Source organism: Mesocricetus auratus, unplaced genomic scaffold (genome assembly GCF_017639785.1).
Source record: "Mesocricetus auratus isolate SY011 unplaced genomic scaffold, BCM_Maur_2.0 Super-Scaffold_100023, whole genome shotgun sequence".
Lineage (NCBI taxonomy): Eukaryota > Metazoa > Chordata > Mammalia > Rodentia > Cricetidae > Mesocricetus > Mesocricetus auratus.
The window spans coordinates 4,257,956-4,268,368 of NW_024429204.1; the positions used below are offsets into that span (position 1 = coordinate 4,257,956).

The following is a 10,413-nucleotide window of genomic DNA, read 5'->3' on the forward strand; positions in this document are numbered from 1 at the left end:
AGATTAGACTAAAGTGGTCTAGGCTGAGCGGATGCACACCTTTTGTCCCAGGACTCACGACAGAGGCTGGCAAACCTCTTGAGTCGTAGGCCAACCCAGTCTAAGAGCTCCAGGCCAGCTAGAACTGCACAGTAAAACCCTGTCTCCATCAATCAATCAATAGTGGTTTGAAGGCCACTGAAACTGTGTAAGTGGACTATGACTAATAACCATCATGTAATTTCTACTTTTTTTTTTTTTTCTTGAGTCGATGTGATGGAAACTGCTGGTTCTAGAACCAGACAAAGCAGATTTTGGGTCCCATTTCTGCTACTTAACAGAAAGTGGCCTCGATGATTTTCCCTGTCATAGCATTTTGTTATGTCTGAATACTGTGTGTCAAACCAAAAGAAGTGTCAATCACACCGCTGTTCGTAGTACACGTAATGAAAGGTTTTAATGCATCATGTGCTCACTATTATACGCTACTTTATACCCGATGTCTCATAATACGCAAATCACATGGCAAGGTAAAGAATGCCCTTGCTGCACACGTGAGGGCTTCGGAGCCCAAACGCCTTGGCTAAGTGCTGAGGCTCCGACTAAAATCCAGCTGCTCTGATGATTTCCATCGTTCACTCTGTATCCCAGCTGCCATCTAGTAGTTAATAATTTAGAGGAACGGGGTATAGAAAACCAGAAGGATGGGCACGATCGATCCAATGAGGGTGCCATTAAAAGAGGAGATCGTTCCAGCTGGAAAGTAGTGAGCAGGGCTTTCCGTGACATTCTGAGGAAACTGGCGTGTGACTGCTTCAGATTTGCTCCTGAGCAGGGCTCAGCCTCCCTGACCTTCTGCTTTTTTTTTTTTTTTTTTTTTTTTTTTTGGTTTTTCAAGTCAGGGTTTCTCTGTGGCTTTGGAGGTTGTCCTGGAACTCACTCTGTAGACCAGGCTGGCCTCAAACTCACAGAGACCCGCCTGCCTCTGCCTCCCGAGTGCTGGGATTAAAGGCGTGCGCCACCAACGTCCGGCGCCCCTCTGCTTTCTTTGCCTTGTCTCTTTCTTCCGAACTGACGGTCCTCCACCCTCTCACGATGCTTCTAGACTGTTTTACCCACTCCTCGTTTTCTGTACCTAAGACCTGAAGTTCCCAACTAACGAAAGGAATTAAAGAAAACTAAGCAGTTGCAGGAACCATCAACGACAGAAAAGCTGATGCAGATCTAACTCAAAGGAGGGAAGAAGTCCCAGCACCATCAAGCAGCAGACCTTGGCAGCGTTGGCCACGTGGTTCTGGATTTAGAGTTGAGAATATAAGGGGTTGTGGAATCTCCTCCCTCTGTGGCTGAGGAAGGCCACTGAGGCCCGGCGCACGACTTTGGTCCCAGCACTCTCCTGGCAGAGACAGGCAGATCTCAGTAAGTTGGAGGCCAGCCTGGTCTACAAACCTACACAGAGAAACCTTGTCTTAAAAAAAAAAAAAAAGGAAGGAAGGAAATGATTGCCTTTAGTACTGTTAGCGCAGCAGTAACAGCCCAGGAAGGGAAAGCTCCTGGTCAAAAGAGTAGACTATCTGGCCTGAGTAGAGACCTTAAGGGATACTAAAGGCACAGGCTGAATAACTAGCCCTTGAATGAGCTGTGTACTTCTCTTTCCTGGAATCTCTGCCCCCTAGCACAGTCCCTATAAGCCACCATGAGGTCACCATGAGGCCTGTTGAGACCTAACTCAGAAAGGCACGACTTTTCCTTTTGCTTTTTGGCTGCTGGCTGGAACCTGTGTCTGATTCTCACTCCCTGCCTGATGTGTTTGTGTAGCAATGTGGCTGCTGCTGTACCGTGTGTCCGGTTTCCATGGCAGTAACTCAAACAGCTTGGGTCAGTTTTTTCCTTCCTCATTCTCCTCCACGCAGCTGCCAAGATTGACACGTTGCCTGTCCATCCTGGTGTTTTTATTTTATTTTATTCTCTTTTAATTCTTATTTGGTTGCTTGACACAGGGTTTCTCTGAATAATAGTACTGGATATCCTGGAACTCGGTAAACCAAGCTGACCTAAAACCCTCAGAGAGCCCCCTACCTCTGCCTCCCAAGTACTGGGATTAGAGGTGTGTACCACCATGCCTGACTTATTTTATTAGTTTTCATCAGACACAGGGTTTCTCTGTGTAAACCTGGCTGTCCTGAAACTTGCTCTGTAGACCAGGCTGGCCTCGAACTCACAGAGATCCGCCTGCTTCTGCCTCTTGAGTGCTAGGATTAAAGGTGTGTACCTCTGCTGCCTGCCTCTTGTTTTAAACTCTAATAAACTTGTTATCAAGCTTAATTGAGTCTGTTCTTTAAAATCTTGTATTAATGAGACCAAGAATCCCAAGAGGTGACCCTGATTTCCCTGGTATCAATACCATGTGGGAATGCAGAAACACATTCCAAGAGGAAGAAAGAGGTCAGCCGGTGCCTGTTTTACCATCGTGGGCAACTGGGATGCAGTCCTACTTGGAGCCCTCTGAGAAACCGTAGCACACCCCACAGTTAACCTCCAGAGAAGGGAAGAAGATGGCTTCTTAACCATCAACTCCAGGTCTCAGAGATGAGGACTGCTCAGGGAGTCTTAGTCTGCTGGCATACAGGGCCTTGCATATTCTGGGCAAATCTCACTTCTCCAGTCAAAGAACAGCCCCAAGAACTTCAAGGAGATCCAGAATTTTGAAACTTACAATGAAAAAAATCAAAAGAATGAAGACTAATAAAGGCCTTTTTGAAAGCAGACAGGCATGGTGATATGTGCCCGTAATCCCAGCACTAGGGGGATCTGAGGCAGAAAGATTGGGAGTCTCAGGCTAGCGTGACTCTATAGCAAGTCCTAGGCCAGTCTGGGCTACACAGACCCTGTCCCCCAAATTAATAATATAATAATTAAAACATGCATGGTAGCAGTACCTCTAATCTCAAAGTGGGAGGAAGAAACAGGAAGATCACTTCAAGTTTGAGGGCCTCCCAGTCTACAAGATGTTTGAAACCAGAGAAAGATTTTTAGCCACAATGCATACCAAGCAAAGAAATAGGACTGTGGAGACTGTGGAGGCGGTGCCACAGGTGAGTGTACTCACTGTTCTTCCAGAGGACCTGTGTTCGATTCCCAGCAAGTCCTTCAGGTTGCATCACAATTCCTATAACTGGAGTTCAGGGGATTTCACATTCTCCCCTGACCTCAGTGTCTGCACACATGTGGCAGGCACACACACACACACAGAGAGAAATAAATAAAAATGAATTTTTTAAATGAAGTGGTACTCATTATTCAGATAAAAGGAAAATGTTTCCCAGTGTAAGCCCAGAGAGACGCCAAGAAATCATGACTGTGTGTGGTTGCACACGACTTCAGTTCAAGGCCAGCCTGTCTTCACAGACAGTTCCAGACCAGCCAGGGTGACAGCAGAACCTTGCGTGAATAAGAGAAAGGACAGAACCCGCTGTGGTGATAGAGACACTCCAGTCCAGGAGCTCGGGGACAACCTAGAAATCCCACCTGCGGAACGAAAGAAGGCAGCGGAGGGAAGTATGCTAACCGTCTGGTTGTTGGGAAGTATGCTAACCGTCTGGTTGTTGGGAAGTATGCTAACTATGGTTGTTGGGAAGTATGCTAACCGTCTGGTTGTTGGGAAGTATGCTAACCGTCTGCTTGTTGGGAAGTATGCTAACTATGGTTGTTGGGAAGTATGCTAACCGTCTGGTTGTTGGGAAGTATGCTAACCGTCTGGTTGTTGGGAAGTATGCTAACCGTCTGGTTGTTGGGAAGTATGCTAACTATGGTTGTTGGGAAGTATGCTAACTGGTTGTTGGGAAGTATGCTAACTATGGTTGTTGGGAAGTATGCTAACTGTCTGGTTGTTGGGAAGTATGCTAACTATGGTTGTTGGGAAGTATGCTAACCGTCTGGTTGTTGGGAAGTATGCTAACCGACTGGTTGTTGGGAAGTATGCTAACCGTCTGGTTGTTGGGAAGTATGCTAACTATGGTTGTTGGGAAGTATGCTAACTGTCTGGTTGTTGGGAAGTATGCTAACTATGGTTGTTGGGAAGTATGCTATCTGTCTGCTTGTTGGGAAGTATGCTAACTATGGTTGTTGGGAAGTATGCTAACTATGGTTGTTGGGAAGTATGCTAACCGTCTGGTTGTTGGCTGCAGAAAGGAACGGGCCTCAGTGATAGCTCACCTGCCCTTTGAGTAGAAGCCCGTGCACTGGGTCCCCAACGTTAGAGGGAGACAGAGATGGAGGGTGTCGAGGCTGATGAGCTCAGACAGGAAGACAGCAAGTTCAAGGCCAATCTGGGCTGTGAAGTGAGCTCAGAGCCGTCACGGGCAGCTTAATGAGGCTCTTCCTCAAAAATCAAAAGTAAAATTCAATCCCCAGGACATGGGAAAGGACAAGACAAAACTACCCTGGTCAAAGTGACAAAGGAAGTTGAAAAGCTAAGTCTTACAATGTTTTGTTTTGTTTTTTTAAACAGGGTCTCGACTGGACAGCGGAGGTGGAAGCTTTAATCCCAGCTCTTGGGAGGCAGAGGCAGGCAGATCTCTAAGTCTGAGGACAGCCTGTGTTATGGAGTGAGTTCCAGGACAGCCAGGGCCACACAGAGAAACTATCTCTAAAACCAGGGAAGAAAAGAAGGAAATGAAGGTAAGAATGGGGGCGGGGGGAAAAGGAAAGAAAAGGAAAAAGACTGTCAATGTGAATATTACATAAATTCTTCTGCTAAGTGGGGAGAGAAGGAAAAATTAAGCACCACACAATTTCATGAGACTAGCAGTGAGTCCTTGTTATAGAACTTGTCAGTCATTAGAAGAAAAAATTTGCACAAGCATGAGTGCAAAAACTCATCAACAAATATCAGCAAAGCAAATCATCATAAGCATAGGTTGGATGACTTGAACTATGAGAACTTATTAGCCAGCATAACTTACTAAGTTCACAAAGTCAGGGAGAGAAACACCAGTGTAGCCAACTGCATGATTCTAATACCATTCATGAAAAAGATTTTAGCAAATTAGGAAGTGAAGAGGAGTTGCCTTAACCAATTGCCCATGAGTATTTATGAGAACCAAAGAAGTGCCTGTGTGTGTGTGTGTGTGTGTGTGTGTGTGTGTGTGTGTGTGTGTGTGTCAGTGTACAGAGGCCAGCTTTCTGTATCATTGCTCCAAGCAGACTCTGTCATGGGCCTAACCTCACACTGGCTAGGCTAGGCTGTCTGGTCAGTGTGCCCTCGGGAGCTGCCTGGTGTCCCTCCACCCCTTACTTGGATTACAAACGTGAGCCACCACACCCAACTTTGTAAGGTTTAGGGCTAGAACTTGGTCCTTGTGCTTTCAAGACTGCACTTTACTGACGGAAACCATCTCCTCATGACTGGAGGTGGCATCACCCACCACAGCTCTCGAAGTTGAGGATTAGACAGAGAAATTTATTTTATTTTTTATTGTATTTGATTTATTTGATTTTTGGTTTTTCGAGACAGGGTTTCTCTTTGGCTTTGGAAACTGTCCACCAACAGCCAGCTCTGAAATTTACTTTTTAAAGGGTTGTAGACAGACGTGGTGGCTCGGGCCTGTGATTCTATCACTTAGACACTTGGGAAATGGAACCAGAATTTGCCATAAATTCGAGCCCAATTTGCACTGCATAGTGAGCCCAGTATAGACCAAATGACAAAGTGAGATCTTGTCTCAGAAACTAGGAGGTAAAAAAGGCTGGGCATTGGTGGCGCAGCCTTTAATCCCAGCACCTGGGAAGCAGAGGCAGTCGGATCTCTGTGAGCTCGAGGTCAGCCAGGGCTATATAGAGAGACCCTGACTCAGAAATTAAAGAGGAGGGAAGGTAAAATAAGCCTGTAAATAAGAAAGTATAAACAAACAAACAAACAAAAACAGCTGAGCATCACAGCATGAACCTATGTATCCCAGGACAAAAGAGAGGCAGGAAAATCTCAGAGTCAGCTACTCTGGGCACAGAGCACCTTGTCTCAACAAGGAAGGAAGGGAGGGAGGGAGGGAAGGAGGGAAGGGTGGGAGGGAGGGAAGGGAGGGAAGGAGGGAAGGGTGGGAGGGAGGGAGGGAGGAAAGCCGGCCACATGCGGTAGCACGCCTATAATCCCAGCCCTAGAGGAAGGAACACTGCCAACTTGAGGTCGGTCTAGTCTACAGGACAAGTTCCAAGCTAGCAACCGACCTGCACTGTAAGACACTGCCACCCCCACCAAACAAAGGGGAATGAGAGGGTGAGCTCAGAGCCATCTGTGTAAAGGTAAGAAAACTTTTCCGTCAAGTTGGAGGCAAGAAACCTGTTCTTACCGCTCGTTTTCAACAGTGTACTAGGGACTTCTGCCAGGGTAGGAGAAGAAAAAGACTCTTAAAAGCAGGGTTAAGCCGGGCGGTGGTGGCGCACGACTTTAATCCCAGCATACCAAAGCGGAGGTAGAGGAGCAGACGATGCTGTCAGGGGCTGTCACTCCTAAGCTGCCTCCGTCCATAGCGGCCAAACAAGCTTGGCTCCAGGAGACCGTCATGCATTATAAGGACACCGTATTTCTGAGAGCTTCCATGGCATTTGGTGTGTGCCACCACTGCCCAGCTTCTATGGTTAGCTAGCGGCTAGCCCCGCCCTCTGATCGCCAGGCAAACTTTAAAAACGGGCGGACTGCCGGGCGTTGGTGGCGCACGCCTTTAATCCCAGCACTCGGGAGGCAGAGGCAGGCGGATCTCTGTGAGTTCGAGGCCAGCCTGGTCTACAAGAGCTAGTTCCGGGACAGCCTCCAAAGCCACAGAGAAACCCTGTCTCGAAAAACCAAAAAAAAAAAAAAAAAAAAAAACGGGCGGACAGACACTTCTTGAAAGGATATTTACAAATGGCCAATAAGTTCATGAAAGATTGTCAAAATTATTGATAATGAAATTAGTGCAAATTGCCTCCCCAATAAGATACTATTTTTATCTACCAGGATGACTAAAATCAAAAGGGCAGGGTACAGAGGTTGAGTCACAATGAGAGAGCAGTTGCCTAGCATGTAGGAAGCCCTGGGTTTGAGATCTCACACCAAAGAAAAGAGAAGGGGAAGCAAGAGGGGGGTGGAAGGAAAAGAAAAGGGGGAGGGGAAGGGAGAAGAAAAAGGGGGGATAAGGTGAAAGAGGAGAGAGAGAGAGAGAGAAAGAGAGAGAGAGAGAGATTGGTTTGCCAACCGAAAGTTTGGACAGCTCCTCAGAACTACAAAGGTCCAAGATCTTTTTTTTTTGGTTTTCCAAGACAGGATTGCTCTGTGGCTTTGGAGGTTGTCCTGAAGCTCACTCTGTAGACCAGGCTGGCCTCGAACTCACAGAGATCTGCCTGCCTCTGTCTCCCGAGTGCTGGCATTAAAGGCGTGCATCACCAACGCCCAGCCCCGCCCTAAGAGCTTTTGGAGTTCTACAAGCAAAAGTATTTAAACCCACAGTCACTTAGGAAACTCAAGTATATGTTCGGAACAGAGAAAAACAGGTGTAGTGGCTCGTGCCTATAGTGTCAGCCAGCGAGTTCAAGGCCAATTAGAGCGAAGTATCTCAACGAATAAATCACTAGGAAAAAAGTGGAAGAAACCCACATATCTGTCAACTTTGAACTGAATAAATAAATGTGACATACCCTCCCAATGGAATATTATTGGCCATTAAAAATTAAGCAACCAGGCATGTAAACCACAACATGAGGAAGCCTTGGAATGTAAGGGAAAGGAGCAGACCCAAAAGGCAGACTAGGGTATGATCCCATTAGTCTGCAACGTCCAGCCAAAGCAAATTCCTCACGCTAGAAAACGGATTGGTGGCTTCGCGTTGAAGAAGTCTGGTTGTTAATAAGCGCGTGGCTAGTCAAGGGAGTGACAACTGTGTTAGCCAGCTTCCTGTCACTGAAATAACCGAGGGGATAAACGTGAAAAGAGGAAAACCTTATTTAGGTCCCTGGCTTCCAGAAGTGCGGGTCCATATCTGGTATTGCGTGGACCGGTCGATCGTGCCCCGTTGCTGCAGAGAGAATGGGGTGGGGGGAGTGTGCACAGCTCATGGCGGGCGGAAGCAGAGAGAGGAACAGGAAGGGGGGTTGCCTCCAGTGACCCCACTTTCAGACGAGGGCGGGCTCGTCCAGAGTGGACTGGCCATCCTCAGGGTCTTGCCTGCAGGGGCTGCCTCCTGACCTGCCAGAGTTGAAGACCCACGTGAAGAGGAGGCTTATCCGAGCCACAGCGAAACATTCCAGAATTGGAGCAAGCTGGTGGTGCACGCCTTTAATCCCAGGACACGGAAGACAGAGGCCACCTCTGTGAGTTCGAGGCCAGACTGATCTATAGAGCAAGTTCTAGGTCAGCCAGGGCTATGTGGAGAGACTGGGATTAGATGGTGATGACAATAGAGGTTTATACTCTCAACTGAAAGTACCGAAACTCATTTAACTCTACACTTTGAGGGGCTAATTTCATGGTGTTTGAATCACAGCTCAAGGAATTTGGTTGTTTTAAAAAAGGAAAAATGGGCCAGGCGATGGTAAACACCTTTTATCCCAGCACTCGGGAGACAGAGGCAGGTGGGTGTCTGAGTTTGAGGCCAGCCTGGTCTACAGAGAAAGTTCCAGGACAGAGAAATGGTTGTTTTATTACTCTTATTCTCTGTGTAATGAGTTCATACTGGGACGAACAATTTTTGGGGGGGGGTTGTTCGAGACACGGTTTCTCTGTGGCTTTGGAGGCTGTCCTGGAACTAATTCTTATAGACCAGGCTGGTCTCAAACTCACAGAGATCTGCTTGCCTCTGCCTCCTGAGTGCTCAGATTAAAGGTGTGCACCACCATCACCGCCTGTCGAGATAAACAATTTTTTTTTTTTTGGTTTTTTGAGACAGGGTTTCTCTGTATTGTTTTGGAGGCTGTCCTGGAACTAGCTCTGTAGACCAGGCTGGCCTCAAACTCACAGAGATCCGCCTGCCTCTGCCTCCCGAGTGCTGGGATTAAAGGCGTGCGCCACCACCGCCCGGCTGAGATAAACAATTTTTAATTAACTATTTTTTTTCATTTTTCGTTTTGTTTTTCGAGACAGGGTTTCTCTGTGTAGCCCTAGCTATCCTGGAACTTGCTCTGTAGTCCAGGCTGGCCTCAAACTCAGAGATCTGTCTGTCTGTACCTCCCAAACACTGGGATTAAAGGCGTGTGCCAGTATAGCCACCATTAGTTAACTGCCTTAACTACCTTCTCATCGGGTTTTAATTTTACTTCCTTCTCTTTTATTTACCTTTTCTGTTTGTTTTGGCTTTGAGTGTTAAGTCTTCATCCAGAGTTTCTGCCCCATCCCCCATGGCCAGTACTGTGATGAGAGACAGAGGGGTGAGGTTACAGACACCCCAGCGAAACGTCTTACAAGTCAGCTGGCTAAAATCACACCGTAAGTGGCAGCCATTCAGGAAGGGTCAGGACCCATAGGACCCTGGTGGTCATTTAACCCACCCCCCCCAGTCCACAGAAGAATCTGAAACTCAGGGGTTAAGTTGCCCGGTGACACTTGTCTTCGACACGCTGCTGAGAATTCAAGGTCATGTACAATGTCTCTTGGCTCCCTCACAGGCCTTGGCAGCTGAAGGTACCCTCAAACAGAGAAACGACTTACAAGATGAGGTAGCAGCCGCTCATTGCTGTGCCACGTGCGCGACATTGCGTGGGGCCTGGAAGCCGGCAGGGAGCAGTGCACACGTTGTCCTCACCCTGTGGCTTCACGGGCCTGGAGATTCCCAAGAGCAGGCTTGGCAGCGGCCACTAACACCTTGAGATAACAGCGGGGATCCCAGGGTCCCTCCCTGTTAGGAGAGTCTGCCGGTGTGTGTGAAAGCTGTGTTTTTAACACGCACACAGCTGGTTCTGGTGAGCAGCCACGGGTGGGGCATGCAGGCCTGGGATATCCTCCCACAATACCCGTGGCTGTTTATCTCTGTATGTGTACATGTAAGTATACATGTGTATATGTGTGTTCGTGTGCATGAGTGCGTACATGTGTGGGGGCCTCCTCATTGTGCAGGCACACGTGGAATAATACATTTATAAATTGTATTTTTTAAAGACTTTTTATTTTTAGTTATGTGTGTGTCTGTGGGAACCCCGAGGTCAGAAGAGGACATCAGATCCCCAAGAGCAATACGTGCTGTTAACTTCAGAGCCATCTCCCCAAGCCCCTACATCTTACTTTCTGAGGTTGGGTCTCTCACCAAACCTGGAACTCACTGCTTCGGTTACCCTGCCTGACGAGAAAGTTCCCCGGGACCCACCCGAGTCTGAGCGCCCGATGCTGAGGTTACAAGCCTGTCCTGGGTCCTGGGGATCTGAACTCAGAACCTTACGCTTGCACAGCAAGCACCCTACCCGCAGAACTAT

At 47.7% G+C, this 10,413-nt stretch overlaps 1 long non-coding RNA gene across 1 annotated transcript; it reads left to right on the forward strand.

Moving 5' to 3' along the window:
* The first annotated feature begins 7,178 nt into the window (after positions 1-7,178).
* Positions 7,179-10,092, forward strand: LOC121133663. The gene is made up of 2 exons (XR_005870615.1): positions 7,179-8,322; positions 9,613-10,092. It is a non-coding gene; the product is annotated as an uncharacterized LOC121133663 (long non-coding RNA).
* Positions 10,093-10,413: the final 321 nt, after the last annotated feature.